The sequence below is a fragment of the Salminus brasiliensis genome, chromosome 1, assembly GCF_030463535.1.
Source record: "Salminus brasiliensis chromosome 1, fSalBra1.hap2, whole genome shotgun sequence".
NCBI classification, from domain to species: domain Eukaryota; kingdom Metazoa; phylum Chordata; class Actinopteri; order Characiformes; family Bryconidae; genus Salminus; species Salminus brasiliensis.
In genome coordinates, this window is record NC_132878.1 from 69,930,459 (window position 1) to 69,958,306 (window position 27,848).

The window sequence follows — 27,848 nt, forward strand, 5'->3', positions numbered from 1 at the left end:
TTTGCTAATCTTAAGGCAAAACAATGGAAATGACTTACAAGCTAACCTCTCCATAAATCTTACATATTTCGGACGAAGCAGTAGTCGTGGCCGAGTGGTTAAGGCGATGGACTAGAAATCCATTGGGGTCTCCCCGCGCAGGTTCGAATCCTGCCGACTACGGGTGGGTTTTTAATGAGACTCAACATGTAGATGCTTTAGGAACAGCTCTTTAATTTGAGGGCATGCGGAAAAAAAACCCACTTAAGTGAAAAAAATGTACAAATCTTTGTGTAAATCATTAAAATGTCCTTATACATAAACGTTTTTTTAATGGATTTAGCTTTAGTTTCTCACTGTGCCCTCAGATATGAAGATATGATGTCTCTAGCAGCAACAACACATAGCCACAAACAAATCTTGGTAGCTGAAAAATCCTAAGATAACTAAACATCTACAATTCATCTTTAAATAATGTGCAAAAGATTGTTTTAAATATAATTTAATGCAAACAGGCATTTTTAACGATTTACAAGAATAACAGAACTGTAAAATATCCCAAGCTGTAAAACAAAAAACATCAGCAGCTAAAAAGATAGCCATAGCAGGCAAACATATACCAAGCACAGCTAAATACCCGAAGACAAAAAACAGCATCAGCAGCTATGGACGTCTCAGCAGCCAAACGTACCATTAGCTGCTGAAACAACTCTGACAACCTTAGTAAAGGACAAAAACACATATCTTCATTAAACATACTATCACTAGCTAAAATCACTCTGAGCTGCTAACATGCTTCAGACGTTAGCAAATACTCTAAGCAGCTAAAATACCCTAAGCATCTAAAAAAAATCCCTAAGCCGATAAAATATCCTTAGAAGATAAAAAAAAATGTATAATAAGAAGTTATAAATACCTTCAGTAGTTCAGTGATACTCTCAAAAGACAACTAGCATCGATCCAGTTATGGCTAGGATGCAGAACTAAACTGTGTAATACGGGTCCCTCTGCATCCGGGCCAAATGAACCATTAGGACCCGCATAAACCTTAAAATCTAAATCACTTTTTTTCCTGAATTTGCATATAAACGTCTAATTTAATGAACAAATACAGAAATATAATGTCATTACAAGCTGTTTAGATTGGGCGCCAATTTCACAGCTTGACCACAGTTCTCCCCGCACAGGGTCGAACTGTGCCGAACACGGGTGGGATTTCAATGGGACTCAGTTCGTGAAGCAGCAGGCGAAATGGCAAAACCGCAATTCAGTTTCTTAGACCATCCATCAATGAATAAAGTGGAACATTCCTCAGAACATGTTGAATTGATTGTGTCTAGTCAATGTCTGACGAGCTGCTGCTGGTTCCTCTTACGTGTGGTACAGGGTATTGGCATAAGGATACTTTGTTACTCTACAACATTAAAGGAATAAAAGTTAAGTTGACATACCAATTTATTCCTCCCTGAATAGGCTTAATCTAAAATATTAAAAACAAATTTATGGCAAAATAAATTTCAACGATATGAAGAAGGCTTCCCCCACGCAGGTTCGATTCCTGCCGATTACGGGTGGGTTTTTAATCTTTGACGGAAGAAGTAGTCGTGAAGGACGAGTCCACCAGTATCACCTTACTCTCATAAGTTTGATCCCTGCTTATTACAGGGATGTTTTAAATGGGACTTAGAATATGAAGAAGAATTGATTCAATTGACATCTGCAGATTTACAATAGAGTTTATAGAGTTTATAGACTCTCAAAACAGAAATATGTTAGAACATACCCTTTACTTTTCTTTTTGAAACGCTGCATCTGAAAAGTGAGAGTGTGGTTTACTGCAGCTACAAATTGTATCAGGTTTTTTCAACACACCTGCGACAATTGACTCTGACACACCTGTACTTTTACTGCGCCTGAAAGTTTACGATCTGGAGACGCATACGTTGGGGAGAAAGTAGTCGTGGCCGAGTGGTTAAGGCGATGGACTTGAAATCCATTGGGGTCTCCCCGCGCAGGTTCGAACCCTGCCGACTACGGGTAGGTTTTTAATGGGCGCACACAGAATATGGAGCAGCACTGAACATGGTGAAATTGCAAATGAGTTTCAAAGACCATCCAACAAGGACTAAAGTAGAACCTTCCTTAGAAAATGTTGAATTCAATCTTTTGACTTATTCCTGTTCATGTGAACTATAGCATCAAGTTCTGGCGGAGTTTTTGCTAATCTTAAGGCAAAACAATGGAAATGACTTACAAGCTAACCTCTCCATAAATCTTACATATTTCGGACGAAGCAGTAGTCGTGGCCGAGTGGTTAAGGCGATGGACTAGAAATCCATTGGGGTCTCCCCGCGCAGGTTCGAATCCTGCCGACTACGGGTGGGTTTTTAATGAGACTCAACATGTAGATGCTTTAGGAACAGCTCTTTAATTTGAGGGCATGCGGAAAAAAAACCCACTTAAGTGAAAAAAATGTACAAATCTTTGTGTAAATCATTAAAATGTCCTTATACATAAACGTTTTTTTAATGGATTTAGCTTTAGTTTCTCACTGTGCCCTCAGATATGAAGATATGATGTCTCTAGCAGCAACAACACATAGCCACAAACAAATCTTGGTAGCTGAAAAATCCTAAGATAACTAAACATCTACAATTCATCTTTAAATAATGTGCAAAAGATTGTTTTAAATATAATTTAATGCAAACAGGCATTTTTAACGATTTACAAGAATAACAGAACTGTAAAATATCCCAAGCTGTAAAACAAAAAACATCAGCAGCTAAAAAGATAGCCATAGCAGGCAAACATATACCAAGCACAGCTAAATACCCGAAGACAAAAAACAGCATCAGCAGCTATGGACGTCTCAGCAGCCAAACGTACCATTAGCTGCTGAAACAACTCTGACAACCTTAGTAAAGGACAAAAACACATATCTTCATTAAACATACTATCACTAGCTAAAATCACTCTGAGCTGCTAACATGCTTCAGACGTTAGCAAATACTCTAAGCAGCTAAAATACCCTAAGCATCTAAAAAAAATCCCTAAGCCGATAAAATATCCTTAGAAGATAAAAAAAAATGTATAATAAGAAGTTATAAATACCTTCAGTAGTTCAGTGATACTCTCAAAAGACAACTAGCATCGATCCAGTTATGGCTAGGATGCAGAACTAAACTGTGTAATACGGGTCCCTCTGCATCCGGGCCAAATGAACCATTAGGACCCGCATAAACCTTAAAATCTAAATGACTTTTTTTCCTGAATTTGCATATAAACGTCTAATTTAATGAACAAATACAGAAATATAATGTCATTACAAGCTGTTTAGATTGGGCGCCAATTTCACAGCTTGACCACAGTTCTCCCCGCACAGGGTCGAACTGTGTCGAACACGGGTGGGATTTCAATGGGACTCAGTTCGTGAAGCAGCATGCGAAATGGCAAAACCGCAATTCAGTTTCTTAGACCATCCATCAATGAATAAAGTGGAACATTCCTCAGAACATGTTGAATTGATTGTGTCTAGTCAATGTCTGACGAGCTGCTGCTGGTTCCTCTTACGTGTGGTACAGGGTATTGGCATAAGGATACTTTGTTACTCTACAACATTAAAGGAATAAAAGTTAAGTTGACATACCAATTTATTCCTCCCTGAATAGGCTTAATCTAAAATATTAAAAACAAATTTATGGCAAAATAAATTTCAACGATATGAAGAAGGCTTCCCCCACGCAGGTTCGATTCCTGCCGATTACGGGTGGGTTTTTAATCTTTGACGGAAGAAGTAGTCGTGAAGGACGAGTCCACCAGTATCACCTTACTCTCATAAGTTTGATCCCTGCTTATTACAGGGATGTTTTAAATGGGACTTAGAATATGAAGAAGAATTGATTCAATTGACATCTGCAGATTTACAATAGAGTTTATAGAGTTTATAGACTCTCAAAACAGAAATATGTTAGAACATACCCTTTACTTTTCTTTTTGAAACGCTGCATCTGAAAAGTGAGAGTGTGGTTTACTGCAGCTACAAATTGTATCAGGTTTTTTCAACACACCTGCGACAATTGACTCTGACACACCTGTACTTTTACTGCGCTTGAAACTTTACGATCTGGAGACGCGTACTTTGGGGAGAAAGTAGTCGTGGCCGAGTGGTTAAGGCGATGGACTTGAAATCCATTGGGGTCTCCCCGCGCAGGTTCGAACCCTGCCGACTACGGGTAGGTTTTTAATGGGCGCACACAGAATATGGAGCAGCACTGAACATGGTGAAATTGCAAATGAGTTTCAAAGACCATCCAACAAGGACTAAAGTAGAAGCTTCCTTAGAAAATGTTGAATTCAATCTTTTGACTTATTCCTGTTCATGTGAACTATAGCATCAAGTTCTGGCGGAGTTTTTGCTAATCTTAAGGCAAAACAATGGAAATGACTTACAAGCTAACCTCTCCATAAATCTTACATATTTCGGACGAAGCAGTAGTCGTGGCCGAGTGGTTAAGGCGATGGACTAGAAATCCATTGGGGTCTCCCCGCGCAGGTTCGAATCCTGCCGACTACGGGTGGGTTTTTAATGAGACTCAACATGTAGATGCTTTAGGAACAGCTCTTTAATTTGAGGGCATGCGGAAAAAAAACCCACTTAAGTGAAAAAAATGTACAAATCTTTGTGTAAATCATTAAAATGTCCTTATACATAAACGTTTTTTTAATGGATTTAGCTTTAGTTTCTCACTGTGCCCTCAGATATGAAGATATGATGTCTCTAGCAGCAACAACACATAGCCACAAACAAATCTTGGTAGCTGAAAAATCCTAAGATAACTAAACATCTACAATTCATCTTTAAATAATGTGCAAAAGATTGTTTTAAATATAATTTAATGCAAACAGGCATTTTTAACGATTTACAAGAATAACAGAACTGTAAAATATCCCAAGCTGTAAAACAAAAAACATCAGCAGCTAAAAAGATAGCCATAGCAGGCAAACATATACCAAGCACAGCTAAATACCCGAAGACAAAAAACAGCATCAGCAGCTATGGACGTCTCAGCAGCCAAACGTACCATTAGCTGCTGAAACAACTCTGACAACCTTAGTAAAGGACAAAAACACATATCTTCATTAAACATACTATCACTAGCTAAAATCACTCTGAGCTGCTAACATGCTTCAGACGTTAGCAAATACTCTAAGCAGCTAAAATACCCTAAGCATCTAAAAAAAATCCCTAAGCCGATAAAATATCCTTAGAAGATAAAAAAAAATGTATAATAAGAAGTTATAAATACCTTCAGTAGTTCAGTGATACTCTCAAAAGACAACTAGCATCGATCCAGTTATGGCTAGGATGCAGAACTAAACTGTGTAATACGGGTCCCTCTGCATCCGGGCCAAATGAACCATTAGGACCCGCATAAACCTTAAAATCTAAATGACTTTTTTTCCTGAATTTGCATATAAACGTCTAATTTAATGAACAAATACAGAAATATAATGTCATTACAAGCTGTTTAGATTGGGCGCCAATTTCACAGCTTGACCACAGTTCTCCCCGCACAGGGTCGAACTGTGTCGAACACGGGTGGGATTTCAATGGGACTCAGTTCGTGAAGCAGCATGCGAAATGGCAAAACCGCAATTCAGTTTCTTAGACCATCCATCAATGAATAAAGTGGAACATTCCTCAGAACATGTTGAATTGATTGTGTCTAGTCAATGTCTGACGAGCTGCTGCTGGTTCCTCTTACGTGTGGTACAGGGTATTGGCATAAGGATACTTTGTTACTCTACAACATTAAAGGAATAAAAGTTAAGTTGACATACCAATTTATTCCTCCCTGAATAGGCTTAATCTAAAATATTAAAAACAAATTTATGGCAAAATAAATTTCAACGATATGAAGAAGGCTTCCCCCACGCAGGTTCGATTCCTGCCGATTACGGGTGGGTTTTTAATCTTTGACGGAAGAAGTAGTCGTGAAGGACGAGTCCACCAGTATCACCTTACTCTCATAAGTTTGATCCCTGCTTATTACAGGGATGTTTTAAATGGGACTTAGAATATGAAGAAGAATTGATTCAATTGACATCTGCAGATTTACAATAGAGTTTATAGAGTTTATAGACTCTCAAAACAGAAATATGTTAGAACATACCCTTTACTTTTCTTTTTGAAACGCTGCATCTGAAAAGTGAGAGTGTGGTTTACTGCAGCTACAAATTGTATCAGGTTTTTTCAACACACCTGCGACAATTGACTCTGACACACCTGTACTTTTACTGCGCTTGAAACTTTACGATCTGGAGACGCGTACTTTGGGGAGAAAGTAGTCGTGGCCGAGTGGTTAAGGCGATGGACTTGAAATCCTTTGGGGTCTCCCTGCGCAGGTTCGAACCCTGCCGACTACGGGTGGGTTTTTAATGGGCGCACACAGAATATGGAGCAGCACTGAACATGGTGAAATTGCAAATGAGTTTCAAAGACCATCCAACAAGGACTAAAGTAGAACCTTCCTTAGAAAATGTTAAATTTAATCTTTTGACTTATTCCTGTTCATGTGAACTATAGCATCAAGTTCTGGCGGAGTTTTTGCTAATCTTAAGGCAAAACAATGGAAATGACTTACAAGCTAACCTCTCCATAAATCTTACATATTTCGGACGAAGCAGTAGTCGTGGCCGAGTGGTTAAGGCGATGGACTAGAAATCCATTGGGGTCTCCCCGCGCAGGTTCGAATCCTGCCGACTACGGGTGGGTTTTTAATGAGACTCAACATGTAGATACTTTAGGAACAGCTCTTTAATTTGAGGGCATGCGGAAAAAAAACCCACTTAAGTGAAAAAAATGTACAAATCTGTAAAACAAAAGCTGTACAAGCTGTAAAACAAAAAACATCAGCAGCTAAAAAGATAGCCATAGCAGGCAAACATATACCGAGCACAGCTAAATACCCGAAGACAAAAAACAGCATCAGCAGCTATGGACGTCTCAGCAGCCAAACGTACCATTAGCTACTGAAACAACTCTGACAACCTTAGTAAAGGACAAAAACACATATCTTCATTAAACATACTATCACTAGCTAAAATCACTCTGAGCTGCTAACATGCTTCAGACGTTAGTAAATACTCTAAGCAGCTAAAATACCCTAAGCATCTAAAAAAAATCCCTAAGCCGATAAAATATCCTCAGAAGATAAAAAAAAAAAAGTATAATAAGAAGTTATAAATACCTTCAGTAGTTGAGTGAAACTCTCAAAAGACAACTAGCATCCATCCAGTTATGGCTAGGATGCAGAACTAAACTGTGTAATACGGGTCCCTCTGCATTCGGGCCAAATGAACCATTAGGACCCGCATAAACCTTAAAATCTAAATGACTTTTTTTCCTGAATTTGCATATAAACGTCTAATTTAATGAACAAATACAGAAATATAATGTCATTACAAGCTGTTTAGATTGGGCGCCAATTTCACAGCTTGACCACAGTTCTCCCCGCACAGGGTCGAACTGTGTCGAACACGGGTGGGATTTCAATGGGACTCAGTTCGTGAAGCAGCAGGCGAAATGGCAAAACCGCAATTTTTTCTTAGTTTCTTAGACCATCCATCAATGAATAAAGTGGAACATTCCTCAGAACATGTTGAATTGATTGCGTCTAGTCAATGTCTGACGAGCTGCTGCTGGTTCCTCTTACGTGTGGTACAGGGTATTGGCATAAGGATACTTTGTTACTCTACAACATTAAAGGAATAAAAGTTAAGTTGACATACCAATTTATTCCTCCCTGAATAGGCTTAATCTAAAATATTAAAAACAAATTTATGGCAAAATAAATTTCAACGATATGAAGAAGGCTTCCCCCACGCAGGTTCGATTCCTGCCGATTACGGGTGGGTTTTTAATCTTTGACGGAAGAAGTAGTCGTGAAGGACGAGTCCACCAGTATCACCTTACTCTCATAAGTTTGATCCCTGCTTACTACAGGGATGTTTTAAATGGGACTTAGAATATGAAGAAGAATTGATTCAATTGACATCTGCAGATTTACAATAGAGTTTATAGAGTTTATAGACTCTCAAAACAGAAATATGTTAGAACATACCCTTTACTTTTCTTTTTGAAACGCTGCATCTGAAAAGTGAGAGTGTGGTTTACTGCAGCTACAAATTGTAGCAGGTTTTTTCAACACACCTGCGACAATTGACTCTGACACACCTGTACTTTTACTGCGCCTGAAAGTTTACGATCTGGAGACGCATACTTTGGGGAGAAAGTAGTCGTGGCCGAGTGGTTAAGGCGATGGACTTGAACTCCATTGGGGTCACCCCGCGCAGGTTCGAACCCTGCCGGCTACGGGTGGGTTTTTAATGGGCGCACACAGAATATGGAGCAGCACTGAACATGGTGAAATTGCAAATGAGTTTCAAAGACCATCCAACAAGAACTAAAGTAGAACCTTCTTTAGAAAATGTTGAATTTAATCTTTTGACTTATTCCTGTTCATGTGAACTATAGCATCGAGTTCTGGCGGAGTTTTTGCTAATCTTAAGGCAAAACAATGGAAATGACTTACAAGCTAACCTCTCCATAAATCTTACATATTTCTGACAAAGCTGTAGTCGTGGCCGAGTGGTTAAGGCGATGGACTAGAAATCCATTGGGGTCTCCCCGCGCAGGTTCGAATCCTGCCGACTACGGGTGGGTTTTTAATGAGACTCAACATGTAGATACTTTAGGAACAGCTCTTTAATTTGAGGGCATGCGGAAAAAAAACCCACTTAAGTGAAAAAAATGTACAAATCTTTGTGTAAATCATTAAAATGTCCTTATACATAAACGTTTTTTTAATGGATTTAGCTCTAGTTTCTCACTGTGCCCTCAGATATGAAGATATGATGTCTCTAGCAGCAACAACACATAGCCACAAACAAATCTTGATAGCTGAAAAATCCTAAGATAACTAAACATCTACAATTCATCTTTAAATAATGTGCAAAAGATTGTTTTAAATATAATTTAATGCAAACAGGCATTTTTAACGATTTACAAGAATAACAGAACTGTAAAATATCCCAAGCTGTAAAACAAAAAACATCAGCAGCTAAAAAGATAGCCATAGCAGGCAAACATATACCAAGCACAGCTAAATACCCGAAGACAAAAAACAGCATCAGCAGCTATGGACGTCTCAGCAGCCAAACGTACCATTAGCTGCTGAAACAACTCTGACAACCTTAGTAAAGGACAAAAACACATATCTTCATTAAACATACTATCACTAGCTAAAATCACTCTGAGCTGCTAACATGCTTCAGACGTTAGTAAATACTCTAAGCAGCTAAAATACCCTAAGCATCTAAAAAAAATCCCTAAGCCGATAAAATATCCTCAGAAGATAAAAAAAAAAAAAACGTATAATAAGAAGTTATAAATACCTTCAGTAGTTGAGTGATACTCTCAAAAGACAACTAGCATCCATCCAGTTATGGCTAGGATGCAGAACTAAACTGTGTAATACGGGTCCCTCTGCATCCGGGCCAAATGAACCATTAGGACCCGCATAAACCTTAAAATCTAAATGACTTTTTTTCCTGAATTTGCATATAAACGTCTAATTTAATGAACAAATACAGAAATATAATGTCATTACAAGCTGTTTAGATTGGGCGCCAATTTCACAGCTTGACCACAGTTCTCCCCGCACAGGGTCGAACTGTGCCGAACACGGGTGGGATTTCAATGGGACTCAGTTCGTGAAGCAGCAGGCGAAATGGCAAAACCGCAATTTTTTCTTAGTTTCTTAGACCATCCATCAATGAATAAAGTGGAACATTCCTCAGAACATGTTGAATTGATTGTGTCTAGTCAATGTCTGACGAGCTGCTGCTGGTTCCTCTTACGTGTGGTACAGGGTATTGGCATAAGGATACTTTGTTACTCTACAACATTAAAGGAATAAAAGTTAAGTTGACATACCAATTTATTCCTCCCTGAATAGGCTTAATCTAAAATATTAAAAACAAATTTATGGCAAAATAAATTTCAACGATATGAAGAAGGCTTCCCCCACGCAGGTTCGATTCCTGCCGATTACGGGTGGGTTTTTAATCTTTGACGGAAGAAGTAGCCGTGAAGGACGAGTCCACCAGTATCACCTTACTCTCATAAGTTTGATCCCTGCTTATTACAGGGATGTTTTAAATGGGACTTAGAATATGAAGAAGAATTGATTCAATTGACATCTGCAGATTTACAATAGAGTTTATAGACTCTCAAAACAGAAATATGTTAGAACATACCCTTTACTTTTCTTTTTGAAACGCTGCATCTGAAAAGTGAGAGTGTGGTTTACTGCAGCTACAAATTGTATCAGGTTTTTTCAACACACCTGCGACAATTGACTCTGACACACCTGTACTTTTACTGCGCTTGAAACTTTACGATCTGGAGACGCATACTTTGGGGAGAAAGTAGTCGTGGCCGAGTGGTTAAGGCGATGGACTTGAAATCCATTGGGGTCTCCCTGCGCAGGTTCGAACCCTGCCGACTACGGGTGGGTTTTTAATGGGCGCACACAGAATATGGAGCAGCACTGAACATGGTGAAATTGCAAATGAGTTTCAAAGACCATCCAACAAGGACTAAAGTAGAACCTTCCTTAGAAAATGTTGAATTTAATCTTTTGACTTATTCCTGTTCATGTGAACTATAGCATCGAGTTCTGGCGGAGTTTTTGCTAATCTTAAGGCAAAACAATGGAAATGACTTACAAGCTAACCTCTCCATAAATCTTACATATTTCTGACAAAGCTGTAGTCGTGGCCGAGTGGTTAAGGCGATGGACTAGAAATCCATTGGGGTCTCCCCGCGCAGGTTCGAATCCTGCCGACTACGGGTGGGTTTTTAATGAGACTCAACATGTAGATACTTTAGGAACAGCTCTTTAATTTGAGGGCATGCGGAAAAAAAACCCACTTAAGTGAAAAAAATGTACAAATCTTTGTGTAAATCATTAAAATGTCCTTATACATAAACGTTTTTTTAATGGATTTAGCTCTAGTTTCTCACTGTGCCCTCAGATATGAAGATATGATGTCTCTAGCAGCAACAACACATAGCCACAAACAAATCTTGGTAGCTGAAAAATCCTAAGATAACTAAACATCTACAATTCATCTTTAAATAATGTGCAAAAGATTGTTTTAAATATAATTTAATGCAAACAGGCATTTTTAACGATTTACAAGAATAACAGAACTGTAAAATATCCCAAGCTGTAAAACAAAAAACATCAGCAGCTAAAAAGATAGCCATAGCAGGCAAACATATACCAAGCACAGCTAAATACCCGAAGACAAAAAACAGCATCAGCAGCTATGGACGTCTCAGCAGCCAAACGTACCATTAGCTGCTGAAACAACTCTGACAACCTTAGTAAAGGACAAAAACACATATCTTCATTAAACATACTATCACTAGCTAAAATCACTCTGAGCTGCTAACATGCTTCAGACGTTAGTAAATACTCTAAGCAGCTAAAATACCCTAAGCATCTAAAAAAAATCCCTAAGCCGATAAAATATCCTCAGAAGATAAAAAAAAAAAAAACGTATAATAAGAAGTTATAAATACCTTCAGTAGTTGAGTGATACTCTCAAAAGACAACTAGCATCCATCCAGTTATGGCTAGGATGCAGAACTAAACTGTGTAATACGGGTCCCTCTGCATCCGGGCCAAATGAACCATTAGGACCCGCATAAACCTTAAAATCTAAATGACTTTTTTTCCTGAATTTGCATATAAACGTCTAATTTAATGAACAAATACAGAAATATAATGTCATTACAAGCTGTTTAGATTGGGCGCCAATTTCACAGCTTGACCACAGTTCTCCCCGCACAGGGTCGAACTGTGTCGAACACGGGTGGGATTTCAATGGGACTCAGTTCGTGAAGCAGCAGGCGAAATGGCAAAACCGCAATTCAGTTTCTTAGACCATCCATCAATGAATAAAGTGGAACATTCCTCAGAACATGTTGAATTGATTGTGTCTAGTCAATGTCTGACGAGCTGCTGCTGGTTCCTCTTACGTGTGGTACAGGGTATTGGCATAAGGATACTTTGTTACTCTACAACATTAAAGGAATAAAAGTTAAGTTGACATACCAATTTATTCCTCCCTGAATAGGCTTAATCTAAAATATTAAAAACAAATTTATGGCAAAATAAATTTCAACGATATGAAGAAGGCTTCCCCCACGCAGGTTCGATTCCTGCCGATTACGGGTGGGTTTTTAATCTTTGACGGAAGAAGTAGTCGTGAAGGACGAGTCCACCAGTATCACCTTACTCTCATAAGTTTGATCCCTGCTTATTACAGGGATGTTTTAAATGGGACTTAGAATATGAAGAAGAATTGATTCAATTGACATCTGCAGATTTACAATAGAGTTTATAGAGTTTATAGACTCTCAAAACAGAAATATGTTAGAACATACCCTTTACTTTTCTTTTTGAAACGCTGCATCTGAAAAGTGAGAGTGTGGTTTACTGCAGCTACAAATTGTATCAGGTTTTTTCAACACACCTGCGACAATTGACTCTGACACACCTGTACTTTTACTGCGCCTGAAAGTTTACGATCTGGAGACGCATACGTTGGGGAGAAAGTAGTCGTGGCCGAGTGGTTAAGGCGATGGACTTGAAATCCATTGGGGTCTCCCCGCGCAGGTTTGAACCCTGCCGACTACGGGTGGGTTTTTAATGGGCGCACACAGAATATGGAGCAGCACTGAACATGGTGAAATTGCAAATGAGTTTCAAAGACCATCCAACAAGGACTAAAGTAGAACCTTCCTTAGAAAATGTTGAATTCAATCTTTTGACTTATTCCTGTTCATGTGAACTATAGCATCAAGTTCTGGCGGAGTTTTTGCTAATCTTAAGGCAAAACAATGGAAATGACTTACAAGCTAACCTCTCCATAAATCTTACATATTTCGGACGAAGCAGTAGTCGTGGCCGAGTGGTTAAGGCGATGGACTAGAAATCCATTGGGGTCTCCCCGCGCAGGTTCGAATCCTGCCGACTACGGGTGGGTTTTTAATGAGACTCAACATGTAGATGCTTTAGGAACAGCTCTTTAATTTGAGGGCATGCGGAAAAAAAACCCACTTAAGTGAAAAAAATGTACAAATCTTTGTGTAAATCATTAAAATGTCCTTATACATAAACGTTTTTTTAATGGATTTAGCTTTAGTTTCTCACTGTGCCCTCAGATATGAAGATATGATGTCTCTAGCAGCAACAACACATAGCCACAAACAAATCTTGGTAGCTGAAAAATCCTAAGATAACTAAACATCTACAATTCATCTTTAAATAATGTGCAAAAGATTGTTTTAAATATAATTTAATGCAAACAGGCATTTTTAACGATTTACAAGAATAACAGAACTGTAAAATATCCCAAGCTGTAAAACAAAAAACATCAGCAGCTAAAAAGATAGCCATAGCAGGCAAACATATACCAAGCACAGCTAAATACCCGAAGACAAAAAACAGCATCAGCAGCTATGGACGTGTCAGCAGCCAAACGTACCATTAGCTGCTGAAACAACTCTGACAACCTTAGTAAAGGACAAAAACACATATCTTCATTAAACATACTATCACTAGCTAAAATCACTCTGAGCTGCTAACATGCTTCAGACGTTAGCAAATACTCTAAGCAGCTAAAATACCCTAAGCATCTAAAAAAAATCCCTAAGCCGATAAAATATCCTTAGAAGATAAAAAAAAATGTATAATAAGAAGTTATAAATACCTTCAGTAGTTCAGTGATACTCTCAAAAGACAACTAGCATCGATCCAGTTATGGCTAGGATGCAGAACTAAACTGTGTAATACGGGTCCCTCTGCATCCGGGCCAAATGAACCATTAGGACCCGCATAAACCTTAAAATCTAAATAACTTTTTTTCCTGAATTTGCATATAAACGTCTAATTTAATGAACAAATACAGAAATATAATGTCATTACAAGCTGTTTAGATTGGGCGCCAATTTCACAGCTTGACCACAGTTCTCCCCGCACAGGGTCGAACTGTGCCGAACACGGGTGGGATTTCAATGGGACTCAGTTCGTGAAGCAGCAGGCGAAATGGCAAAACCGCAATTCAGTTTCTTAGACCATCCATCAATGAATAAAGTGGAACATTCCTCAGAACATGTTGAATTGATTGTGTCTAGTCAATGTCTGACGAGCTGCTGCTGGTTCCTCTTACGTGTGGTACAGGGTATTGGCATAAGGATACTTTGTTACTCTACAACATTAAAGGAATAAAAGTTAAGTTGACATACCAATTTATTCCTCCCTGAATAGGCTTAATCTAAAATATTAAAAACAAATTTATGGCAAAATAAATTTCAACGATATGAAGAAGGCTTCCCCCACGCAGGTTCGATTCCTGCCGATTACGGGTGGGTTTTTAATCTTTGACGGAAGAAGTAGTCGTGAAGGACGAGTCCACCAGTATCACCTTACTCTCATAAGTTTGATCCCTGCTTATTACAGGGATGTTTTAAATGGGACTTAGAATATGAAGAAGAATTGATTCAATTGACATCTGCAGATTTACAATAGAGTTTATAGAGTTTATAGACTCTCAAAACAGAAATATGTTAGAACATACCCTTTACTTTTCTTTTTGAAACGCTGCATCTGAAAAGTGAGAGTGTGGTTTACTGCAGCTACAAATTGTATCAGGTTTTTTCAACACACCTGCGACAATTGACTCTGACACACCTGTACTTTTACTGCGCTTGAAACTTTACGATCTGGAGACGCGTACTTTGGGGAGAAAGTAGTCGTGGCCGAGTGGTTAAGGCGATGGACTTGAAATCCATTGGGGTCTCCCTGCGCAGGTTCGAACCCTGCCGACTACGGGTGGGTTTTTAATGGGCGCACACAGAATATGGAGCAGCACTGAACATGGTGAAATTGCAAATGAGTTTCAAAGACCATCCAACAAGGACTAAAGTAGAACCTTCCTTAGAAAATGTTAAATTTAATCTTTTGACTTATTCCTGTTCATGTGAACTATAGCATCAAGTTCTGGCGGAGTTTTTGCTAATCTTAAGGCAAAACAATGGAAATGACTTACAAGCTAACCTCTCCATAAATCTTACATATTTCGGACGAAGCAGTAGTCGTGGCCGAGTGGTTAAGGCGATGGACTAGAAATCCATTGGGGTCTCCCCGCGCAGGTTCGAATCCTGCCGACTACGGGTGGGTTTTTAATGAGACTCAACATGTAGATGCTTTAGGAACAGCTCTTTAATTTGAGGGCATGCGGAAAAAAAACCCACTTAAGTGAAAAAAATGTACAAATCTTTGTGTAAATCATTAAAATGTCCTTATACATAAACGTTTTTTTAATGGATTTAGCTTTAGTTTCTCACTGTGCCCTCAGATATGAAGATATGATGTCTCTAGCAGCAACAACACATAGCCACAAACAAATCTTGGTAGCTGAAAAATCCTAAGATAACTAAACATCTACAATTCATCTTTAAATAATGTGCAAAAGATTGTTTTAAATATAATTTAATGCAAACAGGCATTTTTAACGATTTACAAGAATAACAGAACTGTAAAATATCCCAAGCTGTAAAACAAAAAACATCAGCAGCTAAAAAGATAGCCATAGCAGGCAAACATATACCAAGCACAGCTAAATACCCGAAGACAAAAAACAGCATCAGCAGCTATGGACGTGTCAGCAGCCAAACGTACCATTAGCTGCTGAAACAACTCTGACAACCTTAGTAAAGGACAAAAACACATATCTTCATTAAACATACTATCACTAGCTAAAATCACTCTGAGCTGCTAACATGCTTCAGACGTTAGCAAATACTCTAAGCAGCTAAAATACCCTAAGCATCTAAAAAAAATCCCTAAGCCGATAAAATATCCTTAGAAGATAAAAAAAAATGTATAATAAGAAGTTATAAATACCTTCAGTAGTTCAGTGATACTCTCAAAAGACAACTAGCATCGATCCAGTTATGGCTAGGATGCAGAACTAAACTGTGTAATACGGGTCCCTCTGCATCCGGGCCAAATGAACCATTAGGACCCGCATAAACCTTAAAATCTAAATCACTTTTTTTCCTGAATTTGCATATAAACGTCTAATTTAATGAACAAATACAGAAATATAATGTCATTACAAGCTGTTTAGATTGGGCGCCAATTTCACAGCTTGACCACAGTTCTCCCCGCACAGGGTCGAACTGTGCCGAACACGGGTGGGATTTCAATGGGACTCAGTTCGTGAAGCAGCAGGCGAAATGGCAAAACCGCAATTCAGTTTCTTAGACCATCCATCAATGAATAAAGTGGAACATTCCTCAGAACATGTTGAATTGATTGTGTCTAGTCAATGTCTGACGAGCTGCTGCTGGTTCCTCTTACGTGTGGTACAGGGTATTGGCATAAGGATACTTTGTTACTCTACAACATTAAAGGAATAAAAGTTAAGTTGACATACCAATTTATTCCTCCCTGAATAGGCTTAATCTAAAATATTAAAAACAAATTTATGGCAAAATAAATTTCAACGATATGAAGAAGGCTTCCCCCACGCAGGTTCGATTCCTGCCGATTACGGGTGGGTTTTTAATCTTTGACGGAAGAAGTAGTCGTGAAGGACGAGTCCACCAGTATCACCTTACTCTCATAAGTTTGATCCCTGCTTATTACAGGGATGTTTTAAATGGGACTTAGAATATGAAGAAGAATTGATTCAATTGACATCTGCAGATTTACAATAGAGTTTATAGAGTTTATAGACTCTCAAAACAGAAATATGTTAGAACATACCCTTTACTTTTCTTTTTGAAACGCTGCATCTGAAAAGTGAGAGTGTGGTTTACTGCAGCTACAAATTGTATCAGGTTTTTTCAACACACCTGCGACAATTGACTCTGACACACCTGTACTTTTACTGCGCTTGAAACTTTACGATCTGGAGACGCGTACTTTGGGGAGAAAGTAGTCGTGGCCGAGTGGTTAAGGCGATGGACTTGAAATCCATTGGGGTCTCCCTGCGCAGGTTCGAACCCTGCCGACTACGGGTGGGTTTTTAATGGGCGCACACAGAATATGGAGCAGCACTGAACATGGTGAAATTGCAAATGAGTTTCAAAGACCATCCAACAAGGACTAAAGTAGAACCTTCCTTAGAAAATGTTAAATTTAATCTTTTGACTTATTCCTGTTCATGTGAACTATAGCATCAAGTTCTGGCGGAGTTTTTGGTAATCTTAAGGCAAAACAATGGAAATGACTTACAAGCTAACCTCTCCATAAATCTTACATATTTCGGACGAAGCAGTAGTCGTGGCCGAGTGGTTAAGGCGATGGACTAGAAATCCATTGGGGTCTCCCCGCGCAGGTTCGAATCCTGCCGACTACGGGTGGGTTTTTAATGAGACTCAACATGTAGATACTTTAGGAACAGCTCTTTAATTTGAGGGCATGCGGAAAAAAAACCCACTTAAGTGAAAAAAATGTACAAATCTGTAAAACAAAAGCTGTACAAGCTGTAAAACAAAAAACATCAGCAGCTAAAAAGATAGCCATAGCAGGCAAACATATACCGAGCACAGCTAAATACCCGAAGACAAAAAACAGCATCAGCAGCTATGGACGTCTCAGCAGCCAAACGTACCATTAGCTACTGAAACAACTCTGACAACCTTAGTAAAGGACAAAAACACATATCTTCATTAAACATACTATCACTAGCTAAAATCACTCTGAGCTGCTAACATGCTTCAGACGTTAGTAAATACTCTAAGCAGCTAAAATACCCTAAGCATCTAAAAAAAATCCCTAAGCCGATAAAATATCCTCAGAAGATAAAAAAAAAAAGTATAATAAGAAGTTATAAATACCTTCAGTAGTTGAGTGAAACTCTCAAAAGACAACTAGCATCCATCCAGTTATGGCTAGGATGCAGAACTAAACTGTGTAATACGGGTCCCTCTGCATTCGGGCCAAATGAACCATTAGGACCCGCATAAACCTTAAAATCTAAATGACTTTTTTTCCTGAATTTGCATATAAACGTCTAATTTAATGAACAAATACAGAAATATAATGTCATTACAAGCTGTTTAGATTGGGCGCCAATTTCACAGCTTGACCACAGTTCTCCCCGCACAGGGTCGAACTGTGTCGAACACGGGTGGGATTTCAATGGGACTCAGTTCGTGAAGCAGCAGGCGAAATGGCAAAACCGCAATTTTTTCTTAGTTTCTTAGACCATCCATCAATGAATAAAGTGGAACATTCCTCAGAACATGTTGAATTGATTGCGTCTAGTCAATGTCTGACGAGCTGCTGCTGGTTCCTCTTACGTGTGGTACAGGGTATTGGCATAAGGATACTTTGTTACTCTACAACATTAAAGGAATAAAAGTTAAGTTGACATACCAATTTATTCCTCCCTGAATAGGCTTAATCTAAAATATTAAAAACAAATTTATGGCAAAATAAATTTCAACGATATGAAGAAGGCTTCCCCCACGCAGGTTCGATTCCTGCCGATTACGGGTGGGTTTTTAATCTTTGACGGAAGAAGTAGTCGTGAAGGACGAGTCCACCAGTATCACCTTACTCTCATAAGTTTGATCCCTGCTTACTACAGGGATGTTTTAAATGGGACTTAGAATATGAAGAAGAATTGATTCAATTGACATCTGCAGATTTACAATAGAGTTTATAGAGTTTATAGACTCTCAAAACAGAAATATGTTAGAACATACCCTTTACTTTTCTTTTTGAAACGCTGCATCTGAAAAGTGAGAGTGTGGTTTACTGCAGCTACAAATTGTAGCAGGTTTTTTCAACACACCTGCGACAATTGACTCTGACACACCTGTACTTTTACTGCGCCTGAAAGTTTACGATCTGGAGACGCATACTTTGGGGAGAAAGTAGTCGTGGCCGAGTGGTTAAGGCGATGGACTTGAACTCCATTGGGGTCACCCCGCGCAGGTTCGAACCCTGCCGGCTACGGGTGGGTTTTTAATGGGCGCACACAGAATATGGAGCAGCACTGAACATGGTGAAATTGCAAATGAGTTTCAAAGACCATCCAACAAGAACTAAAGTAGAACCTTCTTTAGAAAATGTTGAATTTAATCTTTTGACTTATTCCTGTTCATGTGAACTATAGCATCGAGTTCTGGCGGAGTTTTTGCTAATCTTAAGGCAAAACAATGGAAATGACTTACAAGCTAACCTCTCCATAAATCTTACATATTTCTGACAAAGCTGTAGTCGTGGCCGAGTGGTTAAGGCGATGGACTAGAAATCCATTGGGGTCTCCCCGCGCAGGTTCGAATCCTGCCGACTACGGGTGGGTTTTTAATGAGACTCAACATGTAGATACTTTAGGAACAGCTCTTTAATTTGAGGGCATGCGGAAAAAAAACCCACTTAAGTGAAAAAAATGTACAAATCTTTGTGTAAATCATTAAAATGTCCTTATACATAAACGTTTTTTTAATGGATTTAGCTCTAGTTTCTCACTGTGCCCTCAGATATGAAGATATGATGTCTCTAGCAGCAACAACACATAGCCACAAACAAATCTTGGTAGCTGAAAAATCCTAAGATAACTAAACATCTACAATTCATCTTTAAATAATGTGCAAAAGATTGTTTTAAATATAATTTAATGCAAACAGGCATTTTTAACGATTTACAAGAATAACAGAACTGTAAAATATCCCAAGCTGTAAAACAAAAAACATCAGCAGCTAAAAAGATAGCCATAGCAGGCAAACATATACCAAGCACAGCTAAATACCAGAAGACAAAAAACAGCATCAGCAGCTATGGACGTCTCAGCAGCCAAACGTACCATTAGCTGCTGAAACAACTCTGACAACCTTAGTAAAGGACAAAAACACATATCTTCATTAAACATACTATCACTAGCTAAAATCACTCTGAGCTGCTAACATGCTTCAGACGTTAGTAAATACTCTAAGCAGCTAAAATACCCTAAGCATCTAAAAAAAATCCCTAAGCCGATAAAATATCCTCAGAAGATAAAAAAAAAAAAAAACGTATAATAAGAAGTTATAAATACCTTCAGTAGTTGAGTGATACTCTCAAAAGACAACTAGCATCCATCCAGTTATGGCTAGGATGCAGAACTAAACTGTGTAATACGGGTCCCTCTGCATCCGGGCCAAATGAACCATTAGGACCCGCATAAACCTTAAAATCTAAATGACTTTTTTTCCTGAATTTGCATATAAACGTCTAATTTAATGAACAAATACAGAAATATAATGTCATTACAAGCTGTTTAGATTGGGCGCCAATTTCACAGCTTGACCACAGTTCTCCCCGCACAGGGTCGAACTGTGCCGAACACGGGTGGGATTTCAATGGGACTCAGTTCGTGAAGCAGCAGGCGAAATGGCAAAACCGCAATTTTTTCTTAGTTTCTTAGACCATCCATCAATGAATAAAGTGGAACATTCCTCAGAACATGTTGAATTGATTGTGTCTAGTCAATGTCTGACGAGCTGCTGCTGGTTCCTCTTACGTGTGGTACAGGGTATTGGCATAAGGATACTTTGTTACTCTACAACATTAAAGGAATAAAAGTTAAGTTGACATACCAATTTATTCCTCCCTGAATAGGCTTAATCTAAAATATTAAAAACAAATTTATGGCAAAATAAATTTCAACGATATGAAGAAGGCTTCCCCCACGCAGGTTCGATTCCTGCCGATTACGGGTGGGTTTTTAATCTTTGACGGAAGAAGTAGCCGTGAAGGACGAGTCCACCAGTATCACCTTACTCTCATAAGTTTGATCCCTGCTTATTACAGGGATGTTTTAAATGGGACTTAGAATATGAAGAAGAATTGATTCAATTGACATCTGCAGATTTACAATAGAGTTTATAGACTCTCAAAACAGAAATATGTTAGAACATACCCTTTACTTTTCTTTTTGAAACGCTGCATCTGAAAAGTGAGAGTGTGGTTTACTGCAGCTACAAATTGTATCAGGTTTTTTCAACACACCTGCGACAATTGACTCTGACACACCTGTACTTTTACTGCGCTTGAAACTTTACGATCTGGAGACGCATACTTTGGGGAGAAAGTAGTCGTGGCCGAGTGGTTAAGGCGATGGACTTGAAATCCATTGGGGTCTCCCTGCGCAGGTTCGAACCCTGCCGACTACGGGTGGGTTTTTAATGGGCGCACACAGAATATGGAGCAGCACTGAACATGGTGAAATTGCAAATGAGTTTCAAAGACCATCCAACAAGGACTAAAGTAGAACCTTCCTAAGAAAATGTTGAATTTAATCTTTTGACTTATTCCTGTTCATGTGAACTATAGCATCGAGTTCTGGCGGAGTTTTTGCTAATCTTAAGGCAAAACAATGGAAATGACTTACAAGCTAACCTCTCCATAAATCTTACATATTTCTGACAAAGCTGTAGTCGTGGCCGAGTGGTTAAGGCGATGGACTAGAAATCCATTGGGGTCTCCCCGCGCAGGTTCGAATCCTGCCGACTACGGGTGGGTTTTTAATGAGACTCAACATGTAGATACTTTAGGAACAGCTCTTTAATTTGAGGGCATGCGGAAAAAAAACCCACTTAAGTGAAAAAAATGTACAAATCTTTGTGTAAATCATTAAAATGTCCTTATACATAAACGTTTTTTTAATGGATTTAGCTCTAGTTTCTCACTGTGCCCTCAGATATGAAGATATGATGTCTCTAGCAGCAACAACACATAGCCACAAACAAATCTTGGTAGCTGAAAAATCCTAAGATAACTAAACATCTACAATTCATCTTTAAATAATGTGCAAAAGATTGTTTTAAATATAATTTAATGCAAACAGGCATTTTTAACGATTTACAAGAATAACAGAACTGTAAAATATCCCAAGCTGTAAAACAAAAAACATCAGCAGCTAAAAAGATAGCCATAGCAGGCAAACATATACCAAGCACAGCTAAATACCCGAAGACAAAAAACAGCATCAGCAGCTATGGACGTCTCAGCAGCCAAACGTACCATTAGCTGCTGAAACAACTCTGACAACCTTAGTAAAGGACAAAAACACATATCTTCATTAAACATACTATCACTAGCTAAAATCACTCTGAGCTGCTAACATGCTTCAGACGTTAGTAAATACTCTAAGCAGCTAAAATACCCTAAGCATCTAAAAAAAATCCCTAAGCCGATAAAATATCCTCAGAAGATAAAAAAAAAAAAAACGTATAATAAGAAGTTATAAATACCTTCAGTAGTTGAGTGATACTCTCAAAAGACAACTAGCATCCATCCAGTTATGGCTAGGATGCAGAACTAAACTGTGTAATACGGGTCCCTCTGCATCCGGGCCAAATGAACCATTAGGACCCGCATAAACCTTAAAATCTAAATGACTTTTTTTCCTGAATTTGCATATAAACGTCTAATTTAATGAACAAATACAGAAATATAATGTCATTACAAGCTGTTTAGATTGGGCGCCAATTTCACAGCTTGACCACAGTTCTCCCCGCACAGGGTCGAACTGTGCCGAACACGGGTGGGATTTCAATGGGACTCAGTTCGTGAAGCAGCAGGCGAAATGGCAAAACCGCAATTTTTTCTTAGTTTCTTAGACCATCCATCAATGAATAAAGTGGAACATTCCTCAGAACATGTTGAATTGATTGTGTCTAGTCAATGTCTGACGAGCTGCTGCTGGTTCCTCTTACGTGTGGTACAGGGTATTGGCATAAGGATACTTTGTTACTCTACAACATTAAAGGAATAAAAGTTAAGTTGACATACCAATTTATTCCTCCCTGAATAGGCTTAATCTAAAATATTAAAAACAAATTTATGGCAAAATAAATTTCAACGATATGAAGAAGGCTTCCCCCACGCAGGTTCGATTCCTGCCGATTACGGGTGGGTTTTTAATCTTTGACGGAAGAAGTAGCCGTGAAGGACGAGTCCACCAGTATCACCTTACTCTCATAAGTTTGATCCCTGCTTATTACAGGGATGTTTTAAATGGGACTTAGAATATGAAGAAGAATTGATTCAATTGACATCTGCAGATTTACAATAGAGTTTATAGACTCTCAAAACAGAAATATGTTAGAACATACCCTTTACTTTTCTTTTTGAAACGCTGCATCTGAAAAGTGAGAGTGTGGTTTACTGCAGCTACAAATTGTATCAGGTTTTTTCAACACACCTGCGACAATTGACTCTGACACACCTGTACTTTTACTGCGCTTGAAACTTTACGATCTGGAGACGCATACTTTGGGGAGAAAGTAGTCGTGGCCGAGTGGTTAAGGCGATGGACTTGAAATCCATTGGGGTCTCCCTGCGCAGGTTCGAACCCTGCCGACTACGGGTGGGTTTTTAATGGGCGCACACAGAATATGGAGCAGCACTGAACATGGTGAAATTGCAAATGAGTTTCAAAGACCATCCAACAAGGACTAAAGTAGAACCTTCCTTAGAAAATGTTAAATTTAATCTTTTGACTTATTCCTGTTCATGTGAACTATAGCATCAAGTTCTGGCGGAGTTTTTGCTAATCTTAAGGCAAAACAATGGAAATGACTTACAAGCTAACCTCTCCATAAATCTTACATATTTCGGACGAAGCAGTAGTCGTGGCCGAGTGGTGAAGGCGATGGACTAGAAATCCTTTGGGGTCTCCCCGCGCAGGTTCGAATCCTGCCGACTACGGGTGGGTTTTTAATGAGACTCAACATGTAGATACTTTAGGAACAGCTCTTTAATTTGAGGGCATGCGGAAAAAAAACCCACTTAAGTGAAAAAAATGTACAAATCTGTAAAACAAAAAACATCAGCAGCTAAAAAGATAGCCATAGCAGGCAAACATATACCAAGCACAGCTAAATACCCGAAGACAAAAAACAGCATCAGCAGCTATGGACGTCTCAGCAGCCAAACGTACCATTAGCTGCTGAAACAACTCTGACAACCTTAGTAAAGGACAAAAACACATATCTTCATTAAACATACTATCACTAGCTAAAATCACTCTGAGCTGCTAACATGCTTCAGACGTTAGTAAATACTCTAAGCAGCTAAAATACCCTAAGCATCTAAAAAAAAATCCCTAAGCCGATAAAATATCCTCAGAAGATAAAAAAAAAAAACGTATAATAAGAAGTTATAAATACCTTCAGTAGTTGAGTGATACTCTCAAAAGACAACTAGCATCCATCCAGTTATGGCTAGGATGCAGAACTAAACTGTGTAATACGGGTCCCTCTGCATCCGGGCCAAATGAACCATTAGGACCCGCATAAACCTTAAAATCTAAATGACTTTTTTTCCTGAATTTGCATATAAACGTCTAATTTAATGAACAAATACAGAAATATAATGTCATTACAAGCTGTTTAGATTGGGCGCCAATTTCACAGCTTGACCACAGTTCTCCCCGCACAGGGTCGAACTGTGCCGAACACGGGTGGGATTTCAATGGGACTCAGTTCGTGAAGCAGCAGGCGAAATGGCAAAACCGCAATTTTTTCTTAGTTTCTTAGACCATCCATCAATGAATAAAGTGGAACATTCCTCAGAACATGTTGAATTGATTGTGTCTAGTCAATGTCTGACGAGCTGCTGCTGGTTCCTCTTACGTGTGGTACAGGGTATTGGCATAAGGATACTTTGTTACTCTACAACATTAAAGGAATAAAAGTTAAGTTGACATACCAATTTATTCCTCCCTGAATAGGCTTAATCTAAAATATTAAAAACAAATTTATGGCAAAATAAATTTCAACGATATGAAGAAGGCTTCCCCCACGCAGGTTCGATTCCTGCCGATTACGGGTGGGTTTTTAATCTTTGACGGAGGAAGTAGCCGTGAAGGACGAGTCCACCAGTATCACCTTACTCTCATAAGTTTGATCCCTGCTTATTACAGGGATGTTTTAAATGGGACTTAGAATATGAAGAAGAATTGATTCAATTGACATCTGCAGATTTACAATAGAGTTTATAGACTCTCAAAACAGAAATATGTTAGAACATACCCTTTACTTTTCTTTTTGAAACGCTGCATCTGAAAAGTGAGAGTGTGGTTTACTGCAGCTACAAATTGTATCAGGTTTTTTCAACACACCTGCGACAATTGACTCTGACACACCTGTACTTTTACTGCGCTTGAAACTTTACGATCTGGAGACGCATACTTTGGGGAGAAAGTAGTCGTGGCCGAGTGGTTAAGGCGATGGACTTGAAATCCATTGGGGTCTCCCTGCGCAGGTTCGAACCCTGCCGACTACGGGTGGGTTTTTAATGGGCGCACACAGAATATGGAGCAGCACTGAACATGGTGAAATTGCAAATGAGTTTCAAAGACCATCCAACAAGGACTAAAGTAGAACCTTCCTTAGAAAATATTAAATTTAATCTTTTGACTTATTCCTGTTCATGTGAACTATAGCATCAAGTTCTGGCGGAGTTTTTGCTAATCTTAAGGCAAAACAATGGAAATGACTTACAAGCTAACCTCTCCATAAATCTTACATATTTCGGACGAAGCAGTAGTCGTGGCCGAGTGGTGAAGGCGATGGACTAGAAATCCATTGGGGTCTCCCCGCGCAGGTTCGAATCCTGCCGACTACGGGTGGGTTTTTAATGAGACTCAACATGTAGATACTTTAGGAACAGCTCTTTAATTTGAGGGCATGCGGAAAAAAAACCCACTTAAGTGAAAAAAATGTACAAATCTGTAAAACAAAAGCTGTACAAGCTGTAAAACAAAAAACATCAGCAGCTAAAAAGATAGCCATAGCAGGCAAACATATACCAAGCACAGCTAAATACCCGAAGACAAAAAACAGCATCAGCAGCTATGGACGTCTCAGCAGCCAAACGTACCATTAGCTGCTGAAACAACTCTGACAACCTTAGTAAAGGACAAAAACACATATCTTCATTAAACATACTATCACTAGCTAAAATCACTCTGAGCTGCTAACATGCTTCAGACGTTAGTAAATACTCTAAGCAGCTAAAATACCCTAAGCATCTAAAAAAAATCCCTAAGCCGATAAAATATCCTCAGAAGATAAAAAAAAAAAGTATAATAAGAAGTTATAAATACCTTCAGTAGTTGAGTGAAACTCTCAAAAGACAACTAGCATCCATCCAGTTATGGCTAGGATGCAGAACTAAACTGTGTAATACGGGTCCCTCTGCATTCGGGCCAAATGAACCATTAGGACCCGCATAAACCTTAAAATCTAAATGACTTTTTTTCCTGAATTTGCATATAAACGTCTAATTTAATGAACAAATACAGAAATATAATGTCATTACAAGCTGTTTAGATTGGGCGCCAATTTCACAGCTTGACCACAGTTCTCCCCGCACAGGGTCGAACTGTGTCGAACACGGGTGGGATTTCAATGGGACTCAGTTCGTGAAGCAGCAGGCGAAATGGCAAAACCGCAATTTTTTCTTAGTTTCTTAGACCATCCATCAATGAATAAAGTGGAACATTCCTCAGAACATGTTGAATTGATTGCGTCTAGTCAATGTCTGACGAGCTGCTGCTGGTTCCTCTTACGTGTGGTACAGGGTATTGGCATAAGGATACTTTGTTACTCTACAACATTAAAGGAATAAAAGTTAAGTTGACATACCAATTTATTCCTCCCTGAATAGGCTTAATCTAAAATATTAAAAACAAATTTATGGCAAAATAAATTTCAACGATATGAAGAAGGCTTCCCCCACGCAGGTTCGATTCCTGCCGATTACGGGTGGGTTTTTAATCTTTGACGGAAGAAGTAGTCGTGAAGGACGAGTCCACCAGTATCACCTTACTCTCATAAGTTTGATCCCTGCTTACTACAGGGATGTTTTAAATGGGACTTAGAATATGAAGAAGAATTGATTCAATTGACATCTGCAGATTTACAATAGAGTTTATAGAGTTTATAGACTCTCAAAACAGAAATATGTTAGAACATACCCTTTACTTTTCTTTTTGAAACGCTGCATCTGAAAAGTGAGAGTGTGGTTTACTGCAGCTACAAATTGTATCAGGTTTTTTCAACACACCTGCGACAATTGACTCTGACACACCTGTACTTTTACTGCACCTGAAACTGCGCATACTTTGGGGAGAAAGTAGTCGTGGCCGAGTGGTTAAGGCGATGGACTTGAAATCCATTGGGGTCACCCCGCGCAGGTTCGAACCCTGCCGGCTACGGGTGGGTTTTTAATGGGCGCACACAGAATATGGAGCAGCACTGAACATGGTGAAATTGCAAATGAGTTTCAAAGACCATCCAACAAGAACTAAAGTAGAACCTTCTTTAGAAAATGTTGAATTTAATCTTTTGACTTATTCCTGTTCATGTGAACTATAGCATCGAGTTCTGGCGGAGTTTTTGCTAATCTTAAGGCAAAACAATGGAAATGACTTACAAGCTAACCTCTCCATAAATCTTACATATTTCTGACAAAGCTGTAGTCGTGGCCGAGTGGTTAAGGCGATGGACTAGAAATCCATTGGGGTCTCCCCGCGCAGGTTCGAATCCTGCCGACTACGGGTGGGTTTTTAATGAGACTCAACATGTAGATACTTTAGGAACAGCTCTTTAATTTGAGGGCATGCGGAAAAAAAACCCACTTAAGTGAAAAAAATGTACAAATCTTTGTGTAAATCATTAAAATGTCCTTATACATAAACGTTTTTTTAATGGATTTAGCTCT

The 27,848-nt window shown here is 38.8% G+C and overlaps 27 non-coding genes across 27 annotated transcripts; all 27 read left to right on the plus strand.

The window, feature by feature from the left end:
• Positions 1-80: 80 nt before the first annotated feature.
• On the plus strand, positions 81-162 carry trnas-aga (transfer RNA serine (anticodon AGA)). The gene has a single exon. It is a non-coding gene; the product is annotated as a tRNA-Ser (tRNA).
• Positions 163-1,933: 1,771 nt separating this feature from the next.
• Positions 1,934-2,015, plus strand: trnas-uga (transfer RNA serine (anticodon UGA)). Its single transcript has one exon. It is a non-coding gene; the product is annotated as a tRNA-Ser (tRNA).
• A 260-nt stretch (positions 2,016-2,275) lies between these two features.
• On the plus strand, positions 2,276-2,357 carry trnas-aga (transfer RNA serine (anticodon AGA)). The gene has a single exon. It is a non-coding gene; the product is annotated as a tRNA-Ser (tRNA).
• Positions 2,358-4,128: 1,771 nt separating this feature from the next.
• Positions 4,129-4,210, plus strand: trnas-uga (transfer RNA serine (anticodon UGA)). The gene has a single exon. It is a non-coding gene; the product is annotated as a tRNA-Ser (tRNA).
• A 260-nt stretch (positions 4,211-4,470) lies between these two features.
• Positions 4,471-4,552, plus strand: trnas-aga (transfer RNA serine (anticodon AGA)). The gene has a single exon. It is a non-coding gene; the product is annotated as a tRNA-Ser (tRNA).
• Positions 4,553-6,323: 1,771 nt separating this feature from the next.
• On the plus strand, positions 6,324-6,405 carry trnas-uga (transfer RNA serine (anticodon UGA)). The gene has a single exon. It is a non-coding gene; the product is annotated as a tRNA-Ser (tRNA).
• A 260-nt stretch (positions 6,406-6,665) lies between these two features.
• trnas-aga (transfer RNA serine (anticodon AGA)) lies at positions 6,666-6,747 on the plus strand. Its single transcript has one exon. It is a non-coding gene; the product is annotated as a tRNA-Ser (tRNA).
• A 1,526-nt stretch (positions 6,748-8,273) lies between these two features.
• Positions 8,274-8,355, plus strand: trnas-uga (transfer RNA serine (anticodon UGA)). Its single transcript has one exon. It is a non-coding gene; the product is annotated as a tRNA-Ser (tRNA).
• A 260-nt stretch (positions 8,356-8,615) lies between these two features.
• On the plus strand, positions 8,616-8,697 carry trnas-aga (transfer RNA serine (anticodon AGA)). The gene has a single exon. It is a non-coding gene; the product is annotated as a tRNA-Ser (tRNA).
• A 1,773-nt stretch (positions 8,698-10,470) lies between these two features.
• Positions 10,471-10,552, plus strand: trnas-uga (transfer RNA serine (anticodon UGA)). The gene has a single exon. It is a non-coding gene; the product is annotated as a tRNA-Ser (tRNA).
• A 260-nt stretch (positions 10,553-10,812) lies between these two features.
• Positions 10,813-10,894, plus strand: trnas-aga (transfer RNA serine (anticodon AGA)). The gene has a single exon. It is a non-coding gene; the product is annotated as a tRNA-Ser (tRNA).
• Positions 10,895-12,670: 1,776 nt separating this feature from the next.
• On the plus strand, positions 12,671-12,752 carry trnas-uga (transfer RNA serine (anticodon UGA)). Its single transcript has one exon. It is a non-coding gene; the product is annotated as a tRNA-Ser (tRNA).
• Positions 12,753-13,012: 260 nt separating this feature from the next.
• Positions 13,013-13,094, plus strand: trnas-aga (transfer RNA serine (anticodon AGA)). The gene has a single exon. It is a non-coding gene; the product is annotated as a tRNA-Ser (tRNA).
• Positions 13,095-14,865: 1,771 nt separating this feature from the next.
• Positions 14,866-14,947, plus strand: trnas-uga (transfer RNA serine (anticodon UGA)). Its single transcript has one exon. It is a non-coding gene; the product is annotated as a tRNA-Ser (tRNA).
• Positions 14,948-15,207: 260 nt separating this feature from the next.
• On the plus strand, positions 15,208-15,289 carry trnas-aga (transfer RNA serine (anticodon AGA)). Its single transcript has one exon. It is a non-coding gene; the product is annotated as a tRNA-Ser (tRNA).
• A 1,771-nt stretch (positions 15,290-17,060) lies between these two features.
• On the plus strand, positions 17,061-17,142 carry trnas-uga (transfer RNA serine (anticodon UGA)). The gene has a single exon. It is a non-coding gene; the product is annotated as a tRNA-Ser (tRNA).
• Positions 17,143-17,402: 260 nt separating this feature from the next.
• On the plus strand, positions 17,403-17,484 carry trnas-aga (transfer RNA serine (anticodon AGA)). Its single transcript has one exon. It is a non-coding gene; the product is annotated as a tRNA-Ser (tRNA).
• A 1,525-nt stretch (positions 17,485-19,009) lies between these two features.
• Positions 19,010-19,091, plus strand: trnas-uga (transfer RNA serine (anticodon UGA)). Its single transcript has one exon. It is a non-coding gene; the product is annotated as a tRNA-Ser (tRNA).
• A 260-nt stretch (positions 19,092-19,351) lies between these two features.
• trnas-aga (transfer RNA serine (anticodon AGA)) lies at positions 19,352-19,433 on the plus strand. The gene has a single exon. It is a non-coding gene; the product is annotated as a tRNA-Ser (tRNA).
• Positions 19,434-21,207: 1,774 nt separating this feature from the next.
• Positions 21,208-21,289, plus strand: trnas-uga (transfer RNA serine (anticodon UGA)). Its single transcript has one exon. It is a non-coding gene; the product is annotated as a tRNA-Ser (tRNA).
• Positions 21,290-21,549: 260 nt separating this feature from the next.
• Positions 21,550-21,631, plus strand: trnas-aga (transfer RNA serine (anticodon AGA)). Its single transcript has one exon. It is a non-coding gene; the product is annotated as a tRNA-Ser (tRNA).
• A 1,773-nt stretch (positions 21,632-23,404) lies between these two features.
• Positions 23,405-23,486, plus strand: trnas-uga (transfer RNA serine (anticodon UGA)). The gene has a single exon. It is a non-coding gene; the product is annotated as a tRNA-Ser (tRNA).
• A 260-nt stretch (positions 23,487-23,746) lies between these two features.
• Positions 23,747-23,828, plus strand: trnas-aga (transfer RNA serine (anticodon AGA)). Its single transcript has one exon. It is a non-coding gene; the product is annotated as a tRNA-Ser (tRNA).
• A 1,496-nt stretch (positions 23,829-25,324) lies between these two features.
• Positions 25,325-25,406, plus strand: trnas-uga (transfer RNA serine (anticodon UGA)). The gene has a single exon. It is a non-coding gene; the product is annotated as a tRNA-Ser (tRNA).
• Positions 25,407-25,666: 260 nt separating this feature from the next.
• Positions 25,667-25,748, plus strand: trnas-aga (transfer RNA serine (anticodon AGA)). Its single transcript has one exon. It is a non-coding gene; the product is annotated as a tRNA-Ser (tRNA).
• Positions 25,749-27,260: 1,512 nt separating this feature from the next.
• trnas-uga (transfer RNA serine (anticodon UGA)) lies at positions 27,261-27,342 on the plus strand. The gene has a single exon. It is a non-coding gene; the product is annotated as a tRNA-Ser (tRNA).
• Positions 27,343-27,602: 260 nt separating this feature from the next.
• Positions 27,603-27,684, plus strand: trnas-aga (transfer RNA serine (anticodon AGA)). Its single transcript has one exon. It is a non-coding gene; the product is annotated as a tRNA-Ser (tRNA).
• Positions 27,685-27,848: the final 164 nt, after the last annotated feature.